Below are 22,349 nucleotides of genomic sequence, written 5' to 3'. Positions count from 1 at the left end.
GAAGGAGAGACTTCTCCAAAAAGCACAGAGCACAATAAATCATCCACAAACCATAAGAGCCAGTTTCTTCTCTTTTTGACCACACCTCCAGAAGACAAACATTTCCAGATGGTTGGGGGGCTGTTAGTACTTGCAAGCTACAAGTGGAATTAGAATTGTCTTTCCACACTTTGAGGGGGATTGCACTTTTTCTGTGCTTCCTGCCATATTCCATCTACCCTACTGGGCATGACATTGACATGTGAGCAGAGAAGGCTAAAGTATAATTAATATGAGAAGCCATTTTTACCACCACCCCAATTAGTCTTTTCTGTTCATCAGTTACTTGATTTTAAATTGTTTTAAAATTGTTTTCTGTGTTTTAAAATTTGTACATTTGTTTTTATTGTTGTTAATTGCTGTAAACTGCCCAGACAGCTTCGGCTATGGGGCGCAGAGCTTGGAAAAGTAGTTCAAAAAAGTAACTTTTCCAAGCTCTGATGGGGCGGTATATAAATGTAATAAATAAATAAATAAAATAAAATTGTACTACAGGGCATTTCAAGACTGGTTTCCCAAATGATGTCATTTTTTGAAAGAACTCATTCAGGTTCCATTTTGGAGGTGTCTGGCAAGAACCAGAAAAGTATCCACAGGTAACAGTTTCTGCTACAGAATAATTGCACATAATCTGAAACACCAAAAACATTTCACCTTGTGCTTGCTAAATGAAGAACGGGGGAAATGATTAATAAGAAACCAATTTCTACTTTTGCTTGGTGGTCAGGTGCTCCTTTGTATTCAGATCTGGCCTGAGTAAAATCATGTAGCACTTGGGAATGAAGATGTAGCCCAAAAGTCCAGCACTGGAGGCCAAGATGGAGAAGACCTGCACAGCTACCATGTATTTCCCCTTCGTGCTCAGGTAGGTGGGCACAAAGGAGACCCAAACACTGCAGAAAACCAGCATGCTGAAGGTGATCAGCTTGGCTTCGTTGAAGGCTCCAGGCAGCTTCCTTGCTAGGAAAGCCACCATAAAGCAGATGGCAGCAAGGAAGCCCATGTAGCCGAGGGCAACATAAAACATGACAACAGACCCTTCGTTGCATTGCAGGATGATCTCTCCAAGTTGGGAGTGCATGTCGGGTTCTGGGAATGGATGAGAGGTCCCCAGCCAGATGGTGCAGATGACAACTTGGACACTGGAACAGGAAATGACAATGGAGTTGGCCAGACTCTTTCCCAGCCATCTCCTCATCCTGTTCCCTGGCTTTGTGGCCATGAAGGCCAGCACCACAGTGATGGTTTTGGCCAGAACAGAAGAGATGGCAACTGAGAAGATGATGCTGAAGGCTGTTCGTCAGAGAAGACAGGTCTCTTTCCTTGGATTTCCAATGAAGAGGAAGGAGGACAAAAAGGAAAGCAGGAGGGAGATAAGAAGGGTGAAAGAGAGATCCTGGTTGTTGGCTTTGACTATTGGAGTTTCTAGGAATTTAATGAAAATTCCTAACATAATGCTGGTTATCAAAGATAAGAATAGGGCAAAGGAAGCCAATATGCTCCCTAAATGTTCTTCATAACCCAGGAAGGTGATAATCTTCGGGACACATTGATCTTGAGCCTTGTTTGGATATTGATCTTCTGGGCATTTGGCACAACGCTCTGCATCTGCAAAGAACAAGAGCAATATCTAACATATATTCATCCTTACCACTTTTTTTTTAAAAAAACAGTGTAAAGTGATCCTTAAAATCCTATATGTAATAAAACTGAATAATATTAATAAAATCATTGCTTATGACCTAGGTGATCAGGAACTGGTTTTAAGAATATTATGTGTTATTGAAAACATGGGACAACAGGTATGTTTTCGGTTGGTGGTGAAAACACACCACAGTTGGTGGTCACATGGTCTCAACAGAGAAAGTATTTCACTTAGTAAGCACCACAATGGATTTTGTCCCCTTTTGCACATCTTCATGCAACTGGAAGCAAGTGTTCCTAAGTTTTTAAAACTGCGTTTCTAACTTTTGGCAATAGATATTTAGGTATAATAAATACGTGTGGTTTGGTTTAATTTCTAAATAAGAGATATGGAATTAATCTTGTCTGAGGCCCTCTTTCATGAAAGCTCTTACTCTGCTAATAGATCATTTTGTTTTTAGTGAGGAGACAATGGCATTCTGCACATGTGTATTTATAAGTGCCGTACCATTCATACTGCGATGAAAATAGGAAGGTTATAACGTTGAAGATGTTACCAGTTGCCACTGCTTATTGCAGCCTTTCCCGACCAGTGTGCCTCCAGATGTTGTTGGACCACAACTCCCATCAGCCTCAGCCAGCATTGCCATTGGTCAGGAAAGATGGGAATTGTGGTCCAACAACATTTGGAGGCACACTGGTTGGGAAAGGCTGGCTTATTGGGACAAAGCTTTATGTGTCATTTGCACCTGAAAACATATCACACGTTGGAGGTCATGATGCCACTTCCATGAAGTTTGACTAGCACTTGTCTCAGTTAATGCTATCAGATCCCTAGTTTGGAGGATATAAGCAAAAAGCATACATGCACACAAAAGGAAAATGCACAGGGGTGATGAAGTAGAGTGCATTTTGCATGTGAATGATCATCACATACTATTGGGCAGTTCTAAATTTCCCTTTTAACAAGCCCTGGATATCAGTGTGAATCTTTGCCCTCTTCCCCGAAGGTAGCCCTTTCCACTGGAGTCACCCACCTTCCAGAGTGGAGATGGTCCCTTCTGCACAGCAAAAGCAGTCATAGCAGCAAAGTGGCTTTCCTTCCTGAACCACCTTGACAAATCCAGGGCGGCAGCTTTCCACACACCTGGAAGAAGGTAGGGTCTAAGGAGGAAGACAAAGAGAGTTCAGTGAAATACATTTTAGCTAATTTATCTATGGGAACCTCTAGTCACAGAGGCCAATGGTCCATCTAGTTCAGCATCCTCTTCTCTCAGTGACCAACCAATTGCCCATGGGAAACCCACAAGCAGGACCTGTGTGCAAACAGCATTCTACCCCCCCTGCAGTTTCCAGCAACTGGTATACTGCATCCACCTATACAAGCAAAGCATAGCCATCATGGCTAGTAGCCATTGATAGTCTTATTCCCCATGAATTAGTCCAATCCTCCTTTCAAGCCATGCAAGTTGGCAGTCATCGCTGCCTCTTGTGGGAGTGAATTCCATAGTTTAACTGAGTCCTCTCTGAAATACTTTCTCTTGTCTGTCCTGAATCTTCCAACATTCAGCTTCATTGAATGTCCACGAGTTCCAGTGCTATGACGTAGGGAGAAAACCTTCTCTCTCACCACTTTCTCCATGCCATGAATAATTTCATACACTTCTGTCATGTCACCTCTTACTCGTCTTTTCTCTAAACTAAAATGTCCCAAATGCTGCAACCTTTCCTCAGAGGGGAGTGACTCCATCCCCTTGAACATATTGCTTGCCCTTTCCTAAACTTTTTCCAGCTCTACAGCTTCCTTTATGAGGTGAGGCAACCATTACTGTACATAATATTCCAAATGTGGCTGCACCATAGATTTGAACTTGAAGCTTGTAACTAAGATTAAACCTGTGGAACTGAAAGAACTGCATTGTCACTTGAGGTCCAGGACATCCTTGAAGCACAGCATGCTATATGGTAATGCAGTACTGGGCCTTCTCTGCTGTGGCACCCCAAATGTAGAAATCCATGTGTATGTCTTCCTCATTACCCACCAAAAATTCTAATGAATTTGTACAGTTTTGCAGGAACTCAACGTTATACAATGGCTTTTATGTACATCTGGTTAGCAGAGCTGGGGGGAAACCTCTGTCTGAGATAAGGAAGAACTGCTGAACATTGGAGACGACAGGCATTTGAAGGCAGCCCCACACAGAACATGATACACTTGTCAGAGCTTAAGAGATGGGAAATACAACAAAATGAAAGACATGATTTCTCCCCCACCTGGTTGAGCCATTTGGGCCATACAATGGCATCCTGTTCGATGATTAGCTGTAGGCCTGCGGGTCCCTGTCTACCTAAACTCCCAATCTTCAACCTTAGAATGGACTTATTGGGAAACACCACCCAGTTCACAAGATCCAAGTTGGCTGACAGTTCCCCATTCTCATCCAAATATACACCTTCAATGGAAGAATTATAAAACTTGAAAGTTCCCAGGAAAGGGTGGAGCTGGGATGGGAGAGAAAAGAAGAGTATTTAGAATATGGGAAACCACACTGTCTGCCCATTCTGCCCCCCTATTACGCTTGTATTTCTCTGACTTGGGGTTCATTACAGACTCAAGTAGCTGTGAGTCTTTTCAAAATGTTTGCAAAGATTTCATAGCTGAATGCCCTCTGTCTGCAATTCTTCTATGGGCCTCAGAATATGCCATGGCATATTCAGGAAGAAAGCAAGGGCAGTCATTTCACATAATACATTTTTGGCATATTTAAAGGTCAGCAAATTGTTAATTAAAAGTCAAGGGCAGTGCAATCCTAACCATGTCTACGCAAAGGCAAGCTCCATTAAGCTTGGAGGAGGGAGAAAGATTCCACAGTGCAGATAGGTAGGTGCCAAAGTCAGAACTTGGTCAGGAGACACAAAGGCTTAGAGAGATCCTGCGCAATGCCATCTCCATTGCCTGAAAGGCTTACTCTAAATGGGCAACTGCAGGTAAAGGGCAAGGATAGGTCAGTGATGGGGCCTGTGTCCTCCACAGCCAATTTAAGAGGGCATAAAGAGGGAACAGCAAGCAGTTTTACAAATGGTCTGGGTTTGCAAAAATTCACCTCCACACTACATTTCACATTTACTCTGTTTCTAATTCCAAGTGAGTGATTCTAGAACTTTACAGTCAATAGTCATGTTCAGCAGAGATGTCTTTGATAGGAAAGGAAATACTTGCCATGGCTGTTGCCTTTGAAGGTCCAGCCTGTCCATCACTCTCCACTTAGATCTAAATGAATAAGCGACGTCTAAGGTCCGTGCCACGGCTTGGACAGTGTTGTAAATCTTGTGGCTGTCTAGAGAGATGATCCTTTCCAGATCTTCTTGGGGCAGCATCTGCAGGTCCTCTCTCTCTCTGCACCTTGTCCAGCCTTTCACCGACAATGCATGCTTTGAATAGGAACAATTAAAAGATTTCTTCCCAAACTGCTCAATTGCAGAGAAGAAGGGCATAAAATAATCATGTTTCATCCCTTTATTTGTCTCGATAGAGAAGGAAAAAATACCATGAATGTGTTGCAAAGTTAAGCTACCATAGATTAAGTCCAAGGAGATGTCCCACATAGTAGTTGTGATCAGGACTTTCCCTTCAATGGGTTGTATGATCTGGTGAAATATTATTTGTATAAGAAACATTCCTAGTGTGATATAATTAGTCTCTACATGGTAAATAAATACATGGACTTGTGCCCACTTTTGGAATGGAAGAGTATTGATCTTTACTACATTTGTATTCACTCATGGGAGGCTTTCTGAGAAGGCAACACAAATGCCACTCCTGAGGAGCAGAGGCATCAAAGTCCTCATGAACCTCTCTCCATTATCGGTGTCAAAAGCAATGAGACCAATGAATGTCCATCCAAAGTGCAGGAGCAGTTTGACAATCCTTGGGTATTGGAATTCTTCGTTGGGGACCATCTGGTAGAAAAAAGGGAACTGGGTCTTATCACTGAGAACACGAGAGATGAAAGCATAACTGACCTGGCAAGAAAAGGAAGAATGATGATTTGTTTTGTTTCAGATGAAAGCCCAATTTTTTATTTTAAATCAAAACCAAAATAACCTCCTTGTAAAAGCAAATGTTTTTGCCTATAGTTTCCCTGTCCTATAACTTCAGTCCCTGGTTTTATCTGTATAAATTCCCTGAATTCCTCTTTTATGTGCTTTAACACTACTTTTACTGGTTGTACATTGTATTTTGTTGTAATAATATTGTTATTGTTTTTATGTTGAACTCCAGATTTTTAAAATATTAAGCAGATGATAAATGTTTTAAATAAAGAAATAAACTTCCTATTATTTGGTGGCACCACCAACTGTACAACAGAGGCTCTCTTCTATTCCCCTTTATACAGACAGACAGACAGACAGACAGACAGAGAGAGAAACACACATGGGGTCACATACACACCATATATTTATTGTTCATGGCTCCCCCCCCCAAAAAAAAGTATCCCAGAAACAGTAGTTTGGTAAGAATGCTGGAAAGTGTAAGAGGTAAACTACAGTTCTCACTATTCCTTTGGGTGAAGTCATGTGCTTCAAATGTGCAACAAATGTGCTGTACATATATAGTGTGGATGTGATCACAGAGGGAGACAAAGAGTGCTTAGAATCCCCTTTTGAGACAAAGGGAAATAAGAGCAGAGCAGGGCAACCCATTTGGCCATTCCTGCTCTGTTGCCTGAAATGAAGGCCTTGCTTGTTACTGGCTCTCACTGTTCATATCTACCTTCTTTATTCATTAAGGAATAAAAGGAGGCTTAAGGCTGCAATCCGAAACATTATTCTGTATGACCAAAAGGTCACTCATGGGGCATGAACTGTTGGTGAATGACCAGGAACAGAACCTTGGGGTCACAGTGGACATTTTGATGATGGTGTTGACTCCTTGTGTGAAAAGAATTGAAAATAAAACCGCTGCATCTCTCTCTCTCTCTCTCTCTCTCTCTCTCTGTTGTTTGAGGGGTTTTTTTTACTTGATTCTATTTACAACACCACAACTAATCATTTCACGTTAAATATATCCATAACAATAGTAATTTCCTCAGTATTTTTTATTCCAATACAAAAAAAAAAGTATCTCCATTTTCTGAATTGTTCCCTCCCACAATTGTTGGGAACTGGGAATCTCATTCAACTTCTTGATGTCCCAGGCCTTCTTCATTTTGTTGAGGATGGCATTGTGTTGATGCTGCACAAAACCTGCCTGCAGGAGCAACACCCAGTTCACAATAAACATCTGTGTGGAAGCCTCCTTTGGCTTGTTTTGAAATTTGAGTTGTTTGACTCCAGCTGCGTCTGCCTGCTAATTTGTTGCTTTCTTGGTCAATCTTTTCACCTTGCCTTCTTTATTTAGATGCTGGGCTGATAGCACAGGCACTTTACTAACTTCGAGGGTGAATTGAATACTTCATTCCATCTACCAAGATCCTGGGTTGAAGTCTTGCTTTGACTTTTGACACTTCTCTTTCTTTTTTTCATAGAATAGAATAGTATTATTATTATTATTATCATCATCATCATCTTTATTTATACCCCGTCCTTTTTCCAAACTGGAACTCAAGGCGGCTTCCAGATAAAAACAAGTACACATCAGGTAGAGTTGGAAGGGGCCATCAAGTCCAACCCCCTGCTCAATGCAGGAATCCAAATCAAAGCATTCCCTACAGATGGCTGTCCAGCTGCCTCTTGAAGGCCTCCAGTGTCGGAAAGCCCACTGCCTCTCTAGGTAATTGGTTCCATTGTCATATGGCTCTAACAGTTAGGAAGTTTTTCCTGATGTCCAGTTGAAATCTGGCTTCCTGCAACTTGAGCCCATTATTCCGTGTCCTGCACTCTGGGACAATTGAGAAGAGATCCCGGCTCTCCTCTATGTGACAACCTTTCATATACTTGAAGAGTGCTATCATATCTCCCCTCAGTCTTCTCCAGGCTAAACATGCCCAGTTCTTTCAGTCTCTCCTAGTAGGGCTTTGTTTCCAGTCCCCTGATCATCCTTGTTTCCCTCCTCTGAACCTGTTCCAGTTTGTCTGCATCCACATTTTCCCCACATTAAGGTTGTAGCAAAGTCCTGACATTTTTCCCTCTATAATATTGCTAGAATCAGACCTTTTTTGTCTGTCTCCTCTGCTAAGACCTTAGTTCATGCTTTGGCTATTTCTCGCCTTGACTATTGCAATCTTCTTCTGACTGGTATTCCACAAACTCCTTTAAGTCCCTTGGTTTCCTTTCAACACTCTGCTGCTAAGGTCATTTCTTTCATTTTGACCATGTTACCCCAATTTTGAAGTCCCTTCATTGGATCCCTATTTATTATAAGATTCAGAATAAGCTGCTTGTTTTAACTTTTAAAGCTTTACGCGATCTGGGTCCTCCCTATCTCTCATTTCTCCTTATAGCCCTGGTCGGGATCTCTGCTCCTCAAATTCTATGCTTCTCACCCGTTGTATTCTTGGAATTGTCTCCTGGAGCACTTGCAGACTGTGCCCTCAATTTCAGTTTTTAAGCCTTATTGAAAAACCTTCTGTTATCCCAGATCTTTTGGAATTTCATCTTCAGTTTTCATTTTCTATAATTTGGATACCTCAAGTATGTGTATCTGAAGTCCTTGCTAATAATAATATTCTGTCCAACTCCCATGTGCTCTACTTCTAAAGATCTTCCCCCTTGCTTCGTTTGATTACAACTCCCATCGTCCCTGACTATTGGCCAAGATGGCTGGGGCTGATGGGAGCTGTAGTCCAAGAACATCTGGGGACCCAACACTGAAAGAGTCTTTTCTGTATTCCTGTATTATCACAGACTGCAGATCACGTGACACCTGAGCCAGATATTTTGTAAGACCCACCATGTTTCTTTTTTGTGATGTTGTGACTTCAAGGTATTTCTAATTGATTTTAAGGATGAATTCTAAACTACTGTAACCCATCACTGGTGGATTATATAACAATAACAACAACAACAGCAACAACAATAATAATAATAAATGTCACTCTGTCCACCAGGAGCAGCAAAACTTCTCTGAAATCACTTGAAATATTCTTTAAAACATTATCATCTGTCTCCTGTCTAACTCAACATCCACCCCACCCACTTTTTCAATTCTTCGTAGAGATTGCAACATAGAGTCTCAGAAAGCAAATGCCCCACTCGGTCTCCGTTCCTACTTGGGGGATTTTATAGATGCCCAACAAGCTGGAAATCTGGATGGAGTTTTCAGAGTCAGTCCCTTCAAGAACAGCGACTAAATGATTTTCTATTCCACAGTTGTAGTTTCGAACATTTGCCTCCCCAGTAGACAGCAGGTCTAACAAAGCATTGTACATCACCCTTTCATTACAAAAGTTCTCATGGATGTTGTAGCCCAGCGTGAAGTTGGGTAATAGTCTGGGATTTTTGTTGATCTCCTGAACAGCAATCAAGAATGAGTGGGTCAGACAGGGTTTTGCTGCTGCTTTCCTGCAAAAATATGCATATTGCATCATCATCCTGCATTCATTAAATATATGAGATTCAATGGCCAGTTTTTCACTAATACTAATCCAAAGCCAAATCCACAACTTCAACAGCCAATCCTCGCTTAATGACATGTGTGTGGTAGGGGGGCACAATAGCCTTGTCCACATAACAAAAGCCATTACCCTTTTAAAAACACAATTAAGGCAGGCAATCATTCTAGTAATGGAATTAGTCATGCACAGCCCTTCAAAGAACAATTGCAGACAAAATTTTCAAAAGGTTAATTAAATTATGGGGAACATTTATTGCTGTAATGGTTAGAGTGTTGGACTACGACCTGGGAGACCAGGGTTCGAATCCCCACACAGCCATGAAGCTCCCTGGGTGACCTTGGGCTAGTCACTCCCTCTCAGCCTCAGAGGAAGGCGATGGTAAACCACCTCTGAATACATTCATAGGGTTGCCGGAATCGACTTGAAGGTATATAATTTCATTTTTCATGTGAGTTGTTTAGAAAACAGGGTGACTGGAGTAACTTCAAAATGGAGCATTCAGATTCTTGATTAGGCAGGCAGTAAGTGAACAAATTATCTCTCATTCTCTCTGTTGTGGGAATGAGAAATAGGGCAGAGTTGGGGTCACTTGATTCATCATAGAGTTTTGTGCTCTTAACATGCTCTGGATCTCATCTGATTTGAAATATGTTGATAGCAAAACAGGATTCATCAAAGCTTTGTATCTGGGTTGAACAGAAGTAACTAAATTACATGAGCCAGGTTTCTGGGAGTGATAGTATTTCACTGCACTTCTATAATTATTAACATTTACATTGCTCTTTAAGGTGAGATCTCCAGGGGTGCACTCAAGTTTTGCTTCCTCAGAAAGAGATTGTTCCTAGAAGCTTGTGACTGATATATGGTTTATTTACAAATCTATGCAGGCTAAAGGTTCTGGGGGAGGGAGAGATCAGGTCCTCCAGCATTTCCCAGAAACCCTACAATTCTCTGACACTTTGCTCAAACTCCAGAACTAAAACTTGCAGCTTCCTCTCACAAACTCAGATGACCGTGTCTGTGTAGGGGGAAAGAGTAAGTCTTTGTTCCACTTCCACAAGAGCTCATCCATGGAGCAAGCTCTTCTTAGCAACAGCAGCATAGCTGTGCCACTCTGCCACAGCCATCATCAAGATAACGTTTCTGTAGTTTTTACATTTTGCTGGCTTTATATTTTTACTCAGTAGTTTTATAGGATTGAGGGAGCTGGTCAGAATGGTTTCTGCAGGTGGCTTGAATGGATTTGTTGGGTCCTCTCCAAGCCTGTGATTTTAGATCTTAAGATGGGAGTCTGTGGTGGAAGGAACTGCAAAAGTAGACAAGTCAGTCTCTTTGTTAAAGACCTTCTAAGTGTACTTTTCACATGTCTAAATCATTGGTCAAGTACAGAAGTGTCAACACAGACAGAATTAGCTAGCTGGGCAGGGTTTTTTCTTTCCCCTCTTTCAACCTCCTAGCAACTGTTTCCTAGCACTGGTTGCCATGACTCTCCCTCTTTCCAGCATTCCATATTCCTGACATTCCGTTTTCCTGGCTACTGTGTTCAACTCCCATGTGCTCTGTATCCTGAGTTCCTCCCCCTTGGGTTGTTGGACTACAACTCCCATAATCCCTGATCATTGGCCAAGATGGCTAGGGCTGGTGGGAGCTATAGCCCAAGAGCATCCGGGGACCCAACACTGAAGGAGTCTTCTTTGTATTCCTGTATTATGGAGTCCAACTCCCTGCTCATTGCAAGAATCCAAGTGAATCCAGCTCTAGTTAAAGTGGCACAACAAACCCACTTCCAAGAAGAAGAAAAAGTGATGGGGAAATGCACTGGGAAATGTTGGATAAGAATTGTTTGATGCAACGTTGTATACTGCAAACAAATCAGAGTGAGTACTCAATAAAGAGATATTGCCCCCACACAATGAAGACTCGTGACACCAGACTGGAATAATGTTATATTTATTAAAATATAACATGCTAAATCCAATGCAATACAGCCAATTATTCAATTATAAAACTCTTCGGGCAGGTGAGGTTAAATCTAACAACGAGGGATTACACCCTCAACTTCTAAAGGCATCCATTCTCATCATTACGTAACCCCAGAGTCAAGGACGTGGGCAAAATCCTCCCTCCTTGCTCTTGGAGCCAGCTGTGTGGTTCCAACCTCCACACCATGGCCCCACCGTACAGGCATTCACCATGATGCGCAAGCAGGTCCCACAAGGACACAACCCAGATCCCCACCAGACACAAAGCCCTGATGGTTCCCTAGGGAGTGCCCCTTTTTCATGATGCCTTAACCGCCTAAATTTAACCCCCATATACCTCACCTGCCTGAATTCTATGCCACAAGAGGGGATCAGCTTAAGCTTGGTACCCTCAACCCAAAGAGGATAACAAACCCCTTAATCCCACCATAAGATCCTCCAAAAACAGGTCACACCCTTGCTCAGAAAGATGAACACCGTCATCACGAAACAGATGTGGTGCATGGAACCTGATCCTTTCATGAGGAATAACTGCCCCGCCAAGGGACAAAACTAGATCCCTGACCTTCCTATTAACCCATTTCCTAGATCTATCTATCTTATTGGGGTGCACAGCACCCCTCCAAACCCTTCTAACAAGCATCTCGGACCATACAATTATAAGAGTGGGATATAAGCGGATAAGCCATGTGAGATCACGCATAACTTTTAACAGCAAATCCAATCCAGGATGCTGCACCAAATCATTTTCGCCCAAATGAATTAACAATATGTGTGGCCTGTCTGCACTGGACATGATCCAGCACACAGAAGGCATCAACACATCCCATAACATGCCCCTCCGGGCTTCCCACTGAACCGTAGCTGTGGCCGAAAGCTGCAGCTGTGTTCCAGGAACAGACGAGGATGCCCTCCGATGAGCCCAAAACAAAATTGAGTGGCCACACAAGACGGTCCTCACAGGAATCAGGATGTTTGTCAAACCTATAAAAACGAAAACAAATTCCTACGTTAAAATCAGACGTAAGACTTGAATGCATCGGAATGCCACCTGCCAATCGGCTGTATATCGCCTATACTCATGCCCACGAGGGCTGCAGCCGTAGCCGCACCAATCCGGAATGAATGCAGCCCATAGACTCCAACATCGCAACCACTGGCCAACAAGGCCCGCCGAACAACGGCCCAAAATTGAAATTGAGTCAGGGCAGTTCCATCAGCATGTATAAACAAATAATGCTGGCCCGCTGGCCGAATGGATAAGAATTGACGCATTGCAGACACAGGGCACAATACAGGGACCCGGCAACGTCGTAAAACAACAATACTGCCACGGCCCTTTTGATCGGTCTTAGAGACCCGCAGGGAAAACCTCACTAAATCAGCACCTAATGTGCAATTGCCAAAGCATAAGGCTCTATAAGTCACATCGCGCTTAGAAGGGGCCAATACTTCGCTAGGGCGAAAAGCACCATAAAACATCGTCAGAGTTACTGCGGCGAACAGGTGCGACTCATACTGAGATGAGCATAAAGAATTAAACAGTGCCAGGATCTGGAGGAGGACATCGGGCGTGATTGGCCTCCTCCAGTCAGCAGGCCTGGGACCAGAACGCGACCAACCCTCAAGGACCTTTCTGACCCTAAAATCTACAGAATGATCCGGCAGCCCCCTTGCCTTAGAAATAAAGGCTAGCGCTGAGAGGTGACCAGCGATAGTAGAAACAGAATTATTGTGCCCTTTTAAATATATCATAAACTGCAATAAATGAGCAACAGGAATAGGCCACTCCAAAGGCAGCTCAGTGCCAACGCGGAAATTCTGGAACTTAGCGAATGAACGCTCATACGCATTTTGAGTACTGGGAGCAAGAGCAGCGGCAATCGCAACCCCAACTTCTAGGTGCCAAGGTTCCACAGGAAAGATGGGATTGATACTGGATCCAAAGCCGCTCCAGGTGCGAGCTCCCGAAAGCGTGCCATCTGTAAGCGGGAAAGTGCATCAGCAACTGTATTCTGTAAACCTGGAACATGTCTGGCCAGGAATAAAATATTAAAGCGCAAGCATTGCAATACAAAAGCGTGCACCAAGCGCATAACATGAGGAGACTTAGAAGTTTGTGCATTAATAACGCTAACTGTGGAGAAATTGTTGCACCAGAAGCGCACTGTGCGATTTTGAAATGCCTTTGGCCAGATATGAACAGCTACCACTATTGGAAAAAATTCCAAAAATGTCAAATCAGAAGTAATTCCGTTAGCCTGCCAACTGTCAGGCCATTGCTCAGTGCACCACTGGGATCTAAAGATTACTCCGAAGCCAATGCCACCGGCAGCATCGGAATGCACCTGTAATTCAGCTTCTAACAGCAATTCCTCCCACCAAAAGGAAAGGCCATTGAAGTCCATCAGAAATTCAAGCCACATGTGCAAATCGTCCCTCATCCCTAACGTAATCCTTATGAAATGGAAGCGGGATCGAACTCCACGCATGGCATCGCATAGACGCCTGAGGAACGCACGACCAGGTGAAATAACTTTGGAAGCAAAAACTAAATGGCTCACAATTTCCTGTAACTGGGCCAAGGTGATCTTCCTCAGTTCTGGGACTGAATGAAGCAGTTGACGCAGTGCAACCAACTTCTCAAGCGGCAAACGTGAAGACTGAGCCACAGTATCTAACTGGATCCCTAAGAAAATAAGGGAAGTAGTAGGGCCCTCAGACTTTTCGGGAGCTAATGGGACTCCCAATTCATCGGTTAAAGTGGTAAAGGATTGCATCAGATGGGAGCAATGAGAAGACCCAGCAGGCCCCACAAATAAAAAATCATCAAGATAATGAGCAGAGAAAGAGGACGATGCTTCCTCCTCAATGCCCATTCAAGAAATGTGCTAAATGCTTCAAAAGCAGCACAAGACACAGAACAACCCATTGGCATAGCTCTGTCTACATAAAACTGACCTTGAAAGTTAAAACCAAGCAAATCCACATCAGCAGGGTGTACAGGCAAAAGGCGAAAAGCGGATTTTATATCACACTTTGCCAGCAAAGCCCCCTTTCCAGCTTTCCTAACTACTCTCACTGCCTCATCAAAAGAAGTATATCTGACTGAGGCATATAATGAGGAAATGCCATCATTGACAGAGGCCCCTTTTGGGAAAGACAAATTGCTGCTCCACGAGCTAGAGGGAGCCCCAGCTGACGAAGCGTCAAGGCCCCAGCTGACAAAGCGTCAAGGCGAGTTAAGCAGCAGAGCGAAAAGAGGGTAAGTAGCTCCCATTTATTCCATTATTTAATTGAAGTAAAACAGCTCAGAGCAATAAGTAATAAGGGCAGCCCAAGGTCACCCTGAGCTAGGAGCCAAATCCTGAAAGAACCTATATCTTAGGAGACAGATCCTAGGAGAAGGAAGCCCATAGAAAGCTAGTTTTCAACACCACCCTAGCAGGAAAGCTTCAGGGGACACTGTAAACAAGGCTAAATTCCAGTCGGAGAGAAGGGGGAAAAGGAAACTCCACTGACACATACAGGGAGAGAGTCAGCTCAGTCCTTGCTAAAAAGGGCAGCTTCAGCCTTCCTGAAACACAACCACAAGCTCTGTTTCCCTAGGTTAAAGAAAGGTCAGGCTGTTCTAGGTGGGAAAACAACAAACACAAAAGACTTGCCTGGAAGGCACAGCCCCTGATCCAGCAGGCTCTTCTTATGTTCTTATGTTCTTATGAATAAGGCGATATTCCCCAGGCTGCTTCTTAGGGATAATACCTAAAGGGGAAATCCTCAAATTTTCCAACGGTGGAAAACTGAAGGGGCCCGAGATACGATCAGCAAGTATCTCTTTATTAAGCTTGGCCAGAACCATGGGCGCTAACTTACTAAGAGAGGGCTGATTGACAAACGATGTAGAAATCCTAGGACCCTCAAAAGGGATACGAAATCCATCCGTAAAACCCTGAAGTATAAAACTAGCAGCCTGCTTATTGGGATAAAGCTCTAACAGTTTTGCTAACGGAGCCAGCTTGATTGGGCTACTGGCCTTGCGACGTACCACTGCTATTGCCAGACTCGCGTTTTGGCTGTTGATGCTCCCCTGTACCCTGTCGAGCAGTACGTGCCCTCTGGCAAGAGGAACCGGAGTGGTTGCCTCCACACAGTGCACAGACATGTCTAAATCTACAGGGACGTCTAGAGCATCGGCCACTGCTATTAAATAACCAGCAGACTTGCTGGGATTGAACCCAATGCCCGCCTGGGCTGTAGCCTGAGGCAGAAGTCTGCGCGCGTCCCAATAAATGCCCACTATCGGCTCTATCTCCTATAGTGGGCCTGGCGGAAGTCACAGATCGCAACCACAGTCCTGCATGTTCAATGTCCCAACGAAGAGTGGGATCCAATGCTGCTCTTTGCCTGAAATTCTGATCATACCGCAACCAAGTGGTTCCAGAGAATTCACGGAAAGCCCGATGCACAATATCCTGATATTTTATCATGGACAAAGCCCTAGACGGGTAAGCCTGTGTCATAACACCCATATAAATCGTATAGGCGTTCAACCAATTAGGCCATACCCGATCGACCTTTCTTTTTATCGCCTCCTCACGCTCTTTACCTTCCTGACCATCTTTAAGTTTAACCTCAGTTTCACGAAACAGGAGAGTAAAGAGATCGATATACTCTCCCCTCCAAATTTTTTCTTTCGTTCCTAACAATAAATGATCACCTAACGGAAGGGAGGTATCGCCTTGAGGATAAACCCCATGTGGAAGGGGTAAATAAGCAGGTGATGAAGAAGAGGAAGTCAAAGGCAGCTGCCAAGGACTCATGGCAGCCGCCGGCCAAGGAAGCTGTGGGTGCTGGGGTACCAACACACCTCCCATAAGCACTACTGGGTGTGTAGCATCTCCCAACAAAGGAGAACCAACCATTTGTGTATCCCTATTAAGGGCATTGGAATCCTGTGCTTGTGTATTGTAAGCTTGTGAGTGCATAATTGGCTCACCTGTATACGCACCAGGAGAGGCAACCGCGGGCTGTGCTGCAAACCCAGACGCCCTATGAGTAAACGTGGCAGCATCATGTGAGACTGGAAGCTGAACTTGCATAGGCCCTGCAACAGGCGGGACTGAAGGCGTGACCGAAGAACTGGAGGCAGGAACAGTTGGCAAACATGCTGGAGGAGTATGAATTGCTGGCTCCTCACTAGGTGCTGCAGCTTCCAGGACCCCGATCCTAGAAACTAAATCAGCAAGAAGACGATTTTTAGGCATTCTGGAAGCCAAACGCGCAGATTTCTTACCTGCAGGAGCAGAACTCGTGCCAGCATCAGCATCCCGTGGCTGCCTGCGTTCCTTCTCCAGCACCTCCACCCTAGCCACCAAGGCACGGATGGTCCCCAAATCCTCCTCTTCATCAGAAGACAGGTTCTGCTGGGGTGGAGGGTGCTTTGTCATTTGCTTAACGACCCGCACCCCTTTTTTTTGCTGAGCTTTCCTGGGCGGCATATTTGTAAAACAACTGTTAGGATTGGATTTGAAGCCCAGTTGCCTGTAGAACTATAATTCACTTGCCTCACCTGAACCAGCTTGGGCATCATGGGAAACAGAACCAAAGTGGCCTTTAGATGACTTTTGATATAAAATGTCGGTTTATTTCCTGGTGACCTGACCCTTACCTACATTCCAGTGGCTCGAATAATAAAAGCCGGTTTAAGCTGGACACGTCCCTACTATGCATTTCTTGTATCACATCTATGCCTATAACCTTGCTTATTGTTACAAATGTGCCTCGCATAGAAATGTTAAAAAGTTGTTCCGCTGCCCCACAAACCTCGACTTGTAAAACCTTTGATATGCAAGCGTAGTAATTTCATGTCTGTCTCCAGTTTATGGGGCGCCCGGTTGCAGCTGGGCCTCCCCTCAATAGTTGCCTTTGTCTGATTGCTGCATAGTGCTTATCTCAAGGACATGCCAAGTATGCAGACATAGAGACTGAAAGATAGTCTCAATGTTTCCACTTTGTCCTTCCCCCCGTACCCCTTCACCTCCTTACATATGCCTTGAGGTTATAATATCTAGCAATTGCTTCTTTTGTATTTTATGACGTGAGCCCGATATTGTAAACTTTGGGGTGAGACTATATAAACCCTAAGACATCAATAAACGAGGTTCCCATGTTGACTTGTGAGTATTGGGTCCCCTTTGCAAAGGAATTGTCTTGTCTTTATTTGATCTCTGATAGTGGGTTCATTTGCACTCAGCTCCGCACTTTTCCTGGGTGTAAGCGAGTTGGGGTTGACAGGGCGACTCGCGTGTTGGGTTTGGACCTAACACAACCAAGCAACAACAGTTATACAACAGACCACAATACAATCTCAACCAAAATTTAAATTTACCAAGTTAATAAGTAGTAGCACACTTAAAGTGCTAATTACACTATAACCAACAATATTAACTTAACTCTCTTTTTTATATATATATATGCAACGGGAGGGAGGAAGTTTATAGGTAAAGGGAAGTGGGAGGGGGGGGTTAGAGATGTATGTAACTCTAATTAATTGAACAAATAACAAATTATTAATGAATTCAAAAAACTAATGCAATACCTTAATAATAACATAACAGAAGCAATAATTATTAATTTTATAAAATTTTTACAAGTGTGATTCTGTAACTATCAAACTAATCCGACAGATCAACAAACAAACGAAAATTACGCAACGGGAAGTTGAGGAGGGGGGTCTCAATATTATAAAACAATGCAAGCCAAGGCGAACTTAATTAATATACGCAAACTACATCAGGAACAAAGAAGCAACCAACTCAAAAACTTTTTAACTGAAACGTAAAAGGCAATAACGCTAAAGGGAACTCAACCAGGAAGTAAAGGAGCCGGCTTGCCGACCCGCCGCTGCGGGGCACATGGGCGGACGCCCGCCACCCAGCTGATCGTCGGAGTTCAGATAAGAGCAACTAAGGAGCTTACAAAGGAACACAAGGGGCAACCGAAACCCTATCAATGAGAATAATCAGAACAAACGCCAAAGCCGCGAACAGAGCAACGAGGATCAAATGCTGCTGCCGCAAGGCAAAAAAGGCAAGAGCGGGAAAGACAGAGCAGCCTTATATATACCGCTCAGCGCCTTACCTAATTGGTTGAGTGATCTCACATGGTTCCTAACGCTTGCTTCAAGAATGTTCCCAAGTCTTCTCTATAACTATGGTGGAGGCAAATACGCCCCTAATCAGGAACGTCAATCTGAAAGTTACTCATAAGAATGGCTTGCTGTGAAAACATTTGAATGGCTCACAGGTTTCTGAGTTTCATAGTAGATTTAGTGCAGAAAAGCTGCAACTGGGCATCATTTATTCACTTAATAGGGAGCTATTGGAGAGACTGATGGGGCAAAGGGAGTAGTTAGGGGGTGTTCTGGGCTTTTGCACTTGCAAAACTAATAAAGCTACAGGCCTATCTCTGTTCACCGGGCTTCTAAAAAAGTAGATTTTTCTCTGTACATTAAGCTTAGAGCAGAAAGGCACTCTTGTCCTGTGTTACTGCTAGGGTTGCCAGGTCGGAGCCATTCAAAAACCTGAGAAAATGGGGGCGGGCCCTAGTGACGTCACGGGGTGGGCCCTAGTGATGTCATGGGGCGGGCCCTAGTGACATCATGGGGTGGGCCCTAGTGACATCATGGGGTGGGCCCTAGTGACATCATGGGGTGGGCCCTAGTGATGTCACGGGGCGGGCCCTAGTGACATCATTATGCATGATACATTGTATCAACCACAGTTGCTTGGAGCATGCCATTTAAAAAAAATTCTCTGGAGATTAAAATAGAAATCTTACCTAAAATAGGGTGTTCCTAGGTCCATCTGAAGTGACAAGGTCATTCTTTCTCACAAGCTTAGGGTGATGCAAAATGGAAATGGACTGCCTTCAAGTTGATCCCAGATGGGGTCTTCATGGTAAGCAGTATTCAGACAGAGGTGGTTTACTATTGCCTTCCTTTGAGTCTGAGAGGCAGTGACTGGCCCAAGGTCACCCAGGGAGCTTCATGGCTGTGTGGGGATTCAAACCCTGGTTTCCCAGGTCACAGTTCAATGCCTTTAGGGAACATTTAATATAGCTTACTCTTCTGGCAAGAAGGGTTTACGTGCCCTCAGGCCAGGCCATTATTGGAAGAAAGGAGCTCAGTGTTGCAGAGATGTTAGATGGGAGCACAGATGGATGACCCTGAAGGCAGCAACTGTAAACATGCTTATTAAGGAACTAAGCCCCATAGAACTCAATAGGACTTACTTTTGAGTAGATATGGTTGCAGCCGTGTTAAGGACAAGGGAGGGCATTCTAGGCAAAACAGACAAATAATTGGGTGTCAGAACAAATTAAACCAGAACTATCACTAGAAGCTAAAATGGTGAAACTGAGGTTATCATACTTTGGACACATCATGAGAAGACGTGATTCACTAGAAAAGACAATAATGCTGGGAAAAACAGAAGGGAGTAGAAAAAGAGGAAGGCCAAACAAGAGATGGATTGATTCCATCAAGGAAGCCACAGACCTGAACTTACAAGATCTGAACAGGGTGTTTCATGACAGATGCTATTGGAGGTCACTGATTCATAGGGTCGCCATAAGTCGTAATCGACTTGAAGGCACATAGCAACAACAAGGGTCATATTACTATACAGGCTGGGTTTTTTTTCCAGGATCGACTTAGTAATTATAGAGTGATTGTAATCATGAAAAATCCACCCTCAGTCAGGGAAAGTCTTGAGCGTGTAGACTTTGACGGCTCTTCCAGATGAGGCTTTTGTGGTGCAGTCACCCTATTCACTGAGTTTTTCCTATTCTTAAATTACCCCTGCTCTTAAAACAAACTGTCATTCTTTAAATGGAGGCTGTCACTGTCTGTCATGTCACAAATTAAAAAGACAAATTTCCCCCAAAAAATGGCCGGTTGTGGTGGTGACAAAGCGCAGCCCCGCTCTGGCTACAGAGCTGGAGAGATGACTGTTATCAAAGGAGAACAATCTTGCAGCACAGTCTTTATTGAAGCTTCTGGTCTAAAATTGAGCTTCTTCTCAATTCTTTCTCTCTCTCTCCCAGTGTAAAGTATGTAAGGTTTTTTTACCTTCAAGGTGGGCAGGGTGAGAGCTCTACATCTATTGAGAATTGTGGAGAGTTGCTGCAATTCTGTGTGTGCATGAGAGAGAGAAGTAGGGGACTCTTCATTCTTCCTGCCTCTGTGATCTCCATCAGTTGCTTTCTCCACCCATCTTCCCCTACCTGCCTTCGCAAACCTAAGTACAGCATTGGCAAAGAATTATGTGGGCAGGATTTTCCGAAGCAGGGGTGGCGAACCTCCCAGGCCCACGGGGTGAATGCAGCCCTCGGAACTCTCCCCAGACAACGCCCCAGACCTCCCCTCCTTGAGTACTTTTGCCTGGCCAGGATGCATCCTTGGACTTGGATAATGCATCTTCCTTGCATGGATGGAGGGATGTTTGTGTGTAGAAACCTCTGACTTCGGGTGTGTAAAGATTCACATCCATTGCTCCACCCTCTTTTGCCTCTGGCCCCGCCCACCATTGGTATTTGGCCCCTGGAAGGTTTCCCACAAAGTAATGTGGCCCTCAAGCTGAGAATCTCCCTAGCTCTGTCCTAGGTAGGCTGTCCAGGTTTACTGCCAAGTCAGATCCTGAGCTGCAGTTCCTTCCTTGAACTGTCCTATCATTTCCTCACTGTCTATCTCTATTTCTTTGGCTCTTTCCTTCTAAAAATCCCAGCACTGCTTCGCTTCTGAGTGTGGTGCAGCTCATGAAGGCACCCTCAAGTCCAGCTCCACGCTGAGCCAGATGAATTTCAGCAGTGTTGTGTTGCACATTGCCGGGGCAGTCATTCTTTCCCCTCCCCTCCCTGTCCTGTGGTGCTCAGGCGCTGCAGACACACTGGCAACCTGTGCTGACAAAGCAGTGGAAAGCAAAACCTGCCTGGTGAGGGAAAGGGCTGCTTCAGAACACGCAGCCTCTGCCTGTTGCCAAGGGAGGAGCTGTACTCTGCTTCATCACGTATCTGCCATTATCAGAAACGGCCCCATCACAAGCTGAGCTACAAGGATGTGCTTGTGGCTGCCAAGTCCTGCCCAATCAGAGATAGCTGTGCATGAGCCGGGGCATTTGCCGTCTGTGGCACTGGGCACCATTCATTCCAAGTCTGGCTTTTACCCTTTCACTAGAGAGGTGCTGTTGGCTTCTTGTTGCTGTTAGGTGGCTGAATTGCAGCTGAGCTCTGATTTGATAAGGAACCTCATTTTTAAAATGAGATCCTTGATGCTTGTGGGTGGGGATGGAGTGGGCGTGCGTGCTGCAAAGCAGCTTTTACTGGTCAGGATCACTTGACAGCTGAAAGCCCGAGACTGCTGAGCAAGCCCCATCGCGGCCGCGGCCGCCCAGCGGCGCCCACAGCAGGAGGGGTGAAGCCGCCGGCCGCCCTTTCCAGAGCAGGAGAACTGGCTCCAGGGCTAAGAAGGAGCCGGCCCTGAAAGGCGGAGACGTGGAGGGCAGGCCAGGCTGGCTCCTTCTTAGCCCCGGAGCTGGTTCCCCTGCTCCAAGAAGGATGGCCGGTGGCTTCACCCCTCCTGCTGTGGGCGCCGCTGGGCGGCAGCGGCCGCGATGCCCCCCCCAGCCTGAGACTGCTGAGCGAGCCCCATTGCGGCTGCTGCCGCCCAGCAAATCCTGCAGGACTAATCTTATCTCATTTTTTGATTAGGTAGCTTCCTTGGTAGACTGTGGGAATGCTAGGCATAATATATCTTAACTTCAGCAAAGCTTTTGACAAAATGCCTCATGATATTTTGATTAGCGAGCTAGCTAAATGTGGACTGCATGGAACAGCTATCAGGTGGATCCACAGTTGGCTATAGAATAGTACCGATAGAGTGCTTATCAATGGTTCCTTCTCAAACTGGGGGGAAGTAACAAGTGGGATACTGCAGATCTCAGTCCTGGGCCCAGTGTTCTTCAAACTATATTGCTCTTAGCTTCTTCAACACTCTCAACCCCCTCACCACATTAAGGTGTGCATCCTAAAGGGGGAGATGCTAAATTAGGAAGACAGTAAGTGAGCAAGC

At 44.6% G+C, this 22,349-nt stretch overlaps 1 pseudogene; it reads right to left on the bottom strand.

Moving 5' to 3' along the window:
• Window positions 1–745: 745 nt before the first annotated feature.
• Window positions 746–16,547, bottom strand: LOC133379031 (vomeronasal type-2 receptor 26-like; annotated as a pseudogene).
• Between the last annotated feature and the right edge of the window lie 5,802 nt (window positions 16,548–22,349).

Source organism: Rhineura floridana, chromosome 3, assembly GCF_030035675.1.
Source record: "Rhineura floridana isolate rRhiFlo1 chromosome 3, rRhiFlo1.hap2, whole genome shotgun sequence".
NCBI lineage: Eukaryota > Metazoa > Chordata > Lepidosauria > Squamata > Rhineuridae > Rhineura > Rhineura floridana.
The sequence above is the reverse complement of the archived record's forward strand: the minus strand, read 5'-3'. Positions and strand labels throughout refer to the sequence as shown.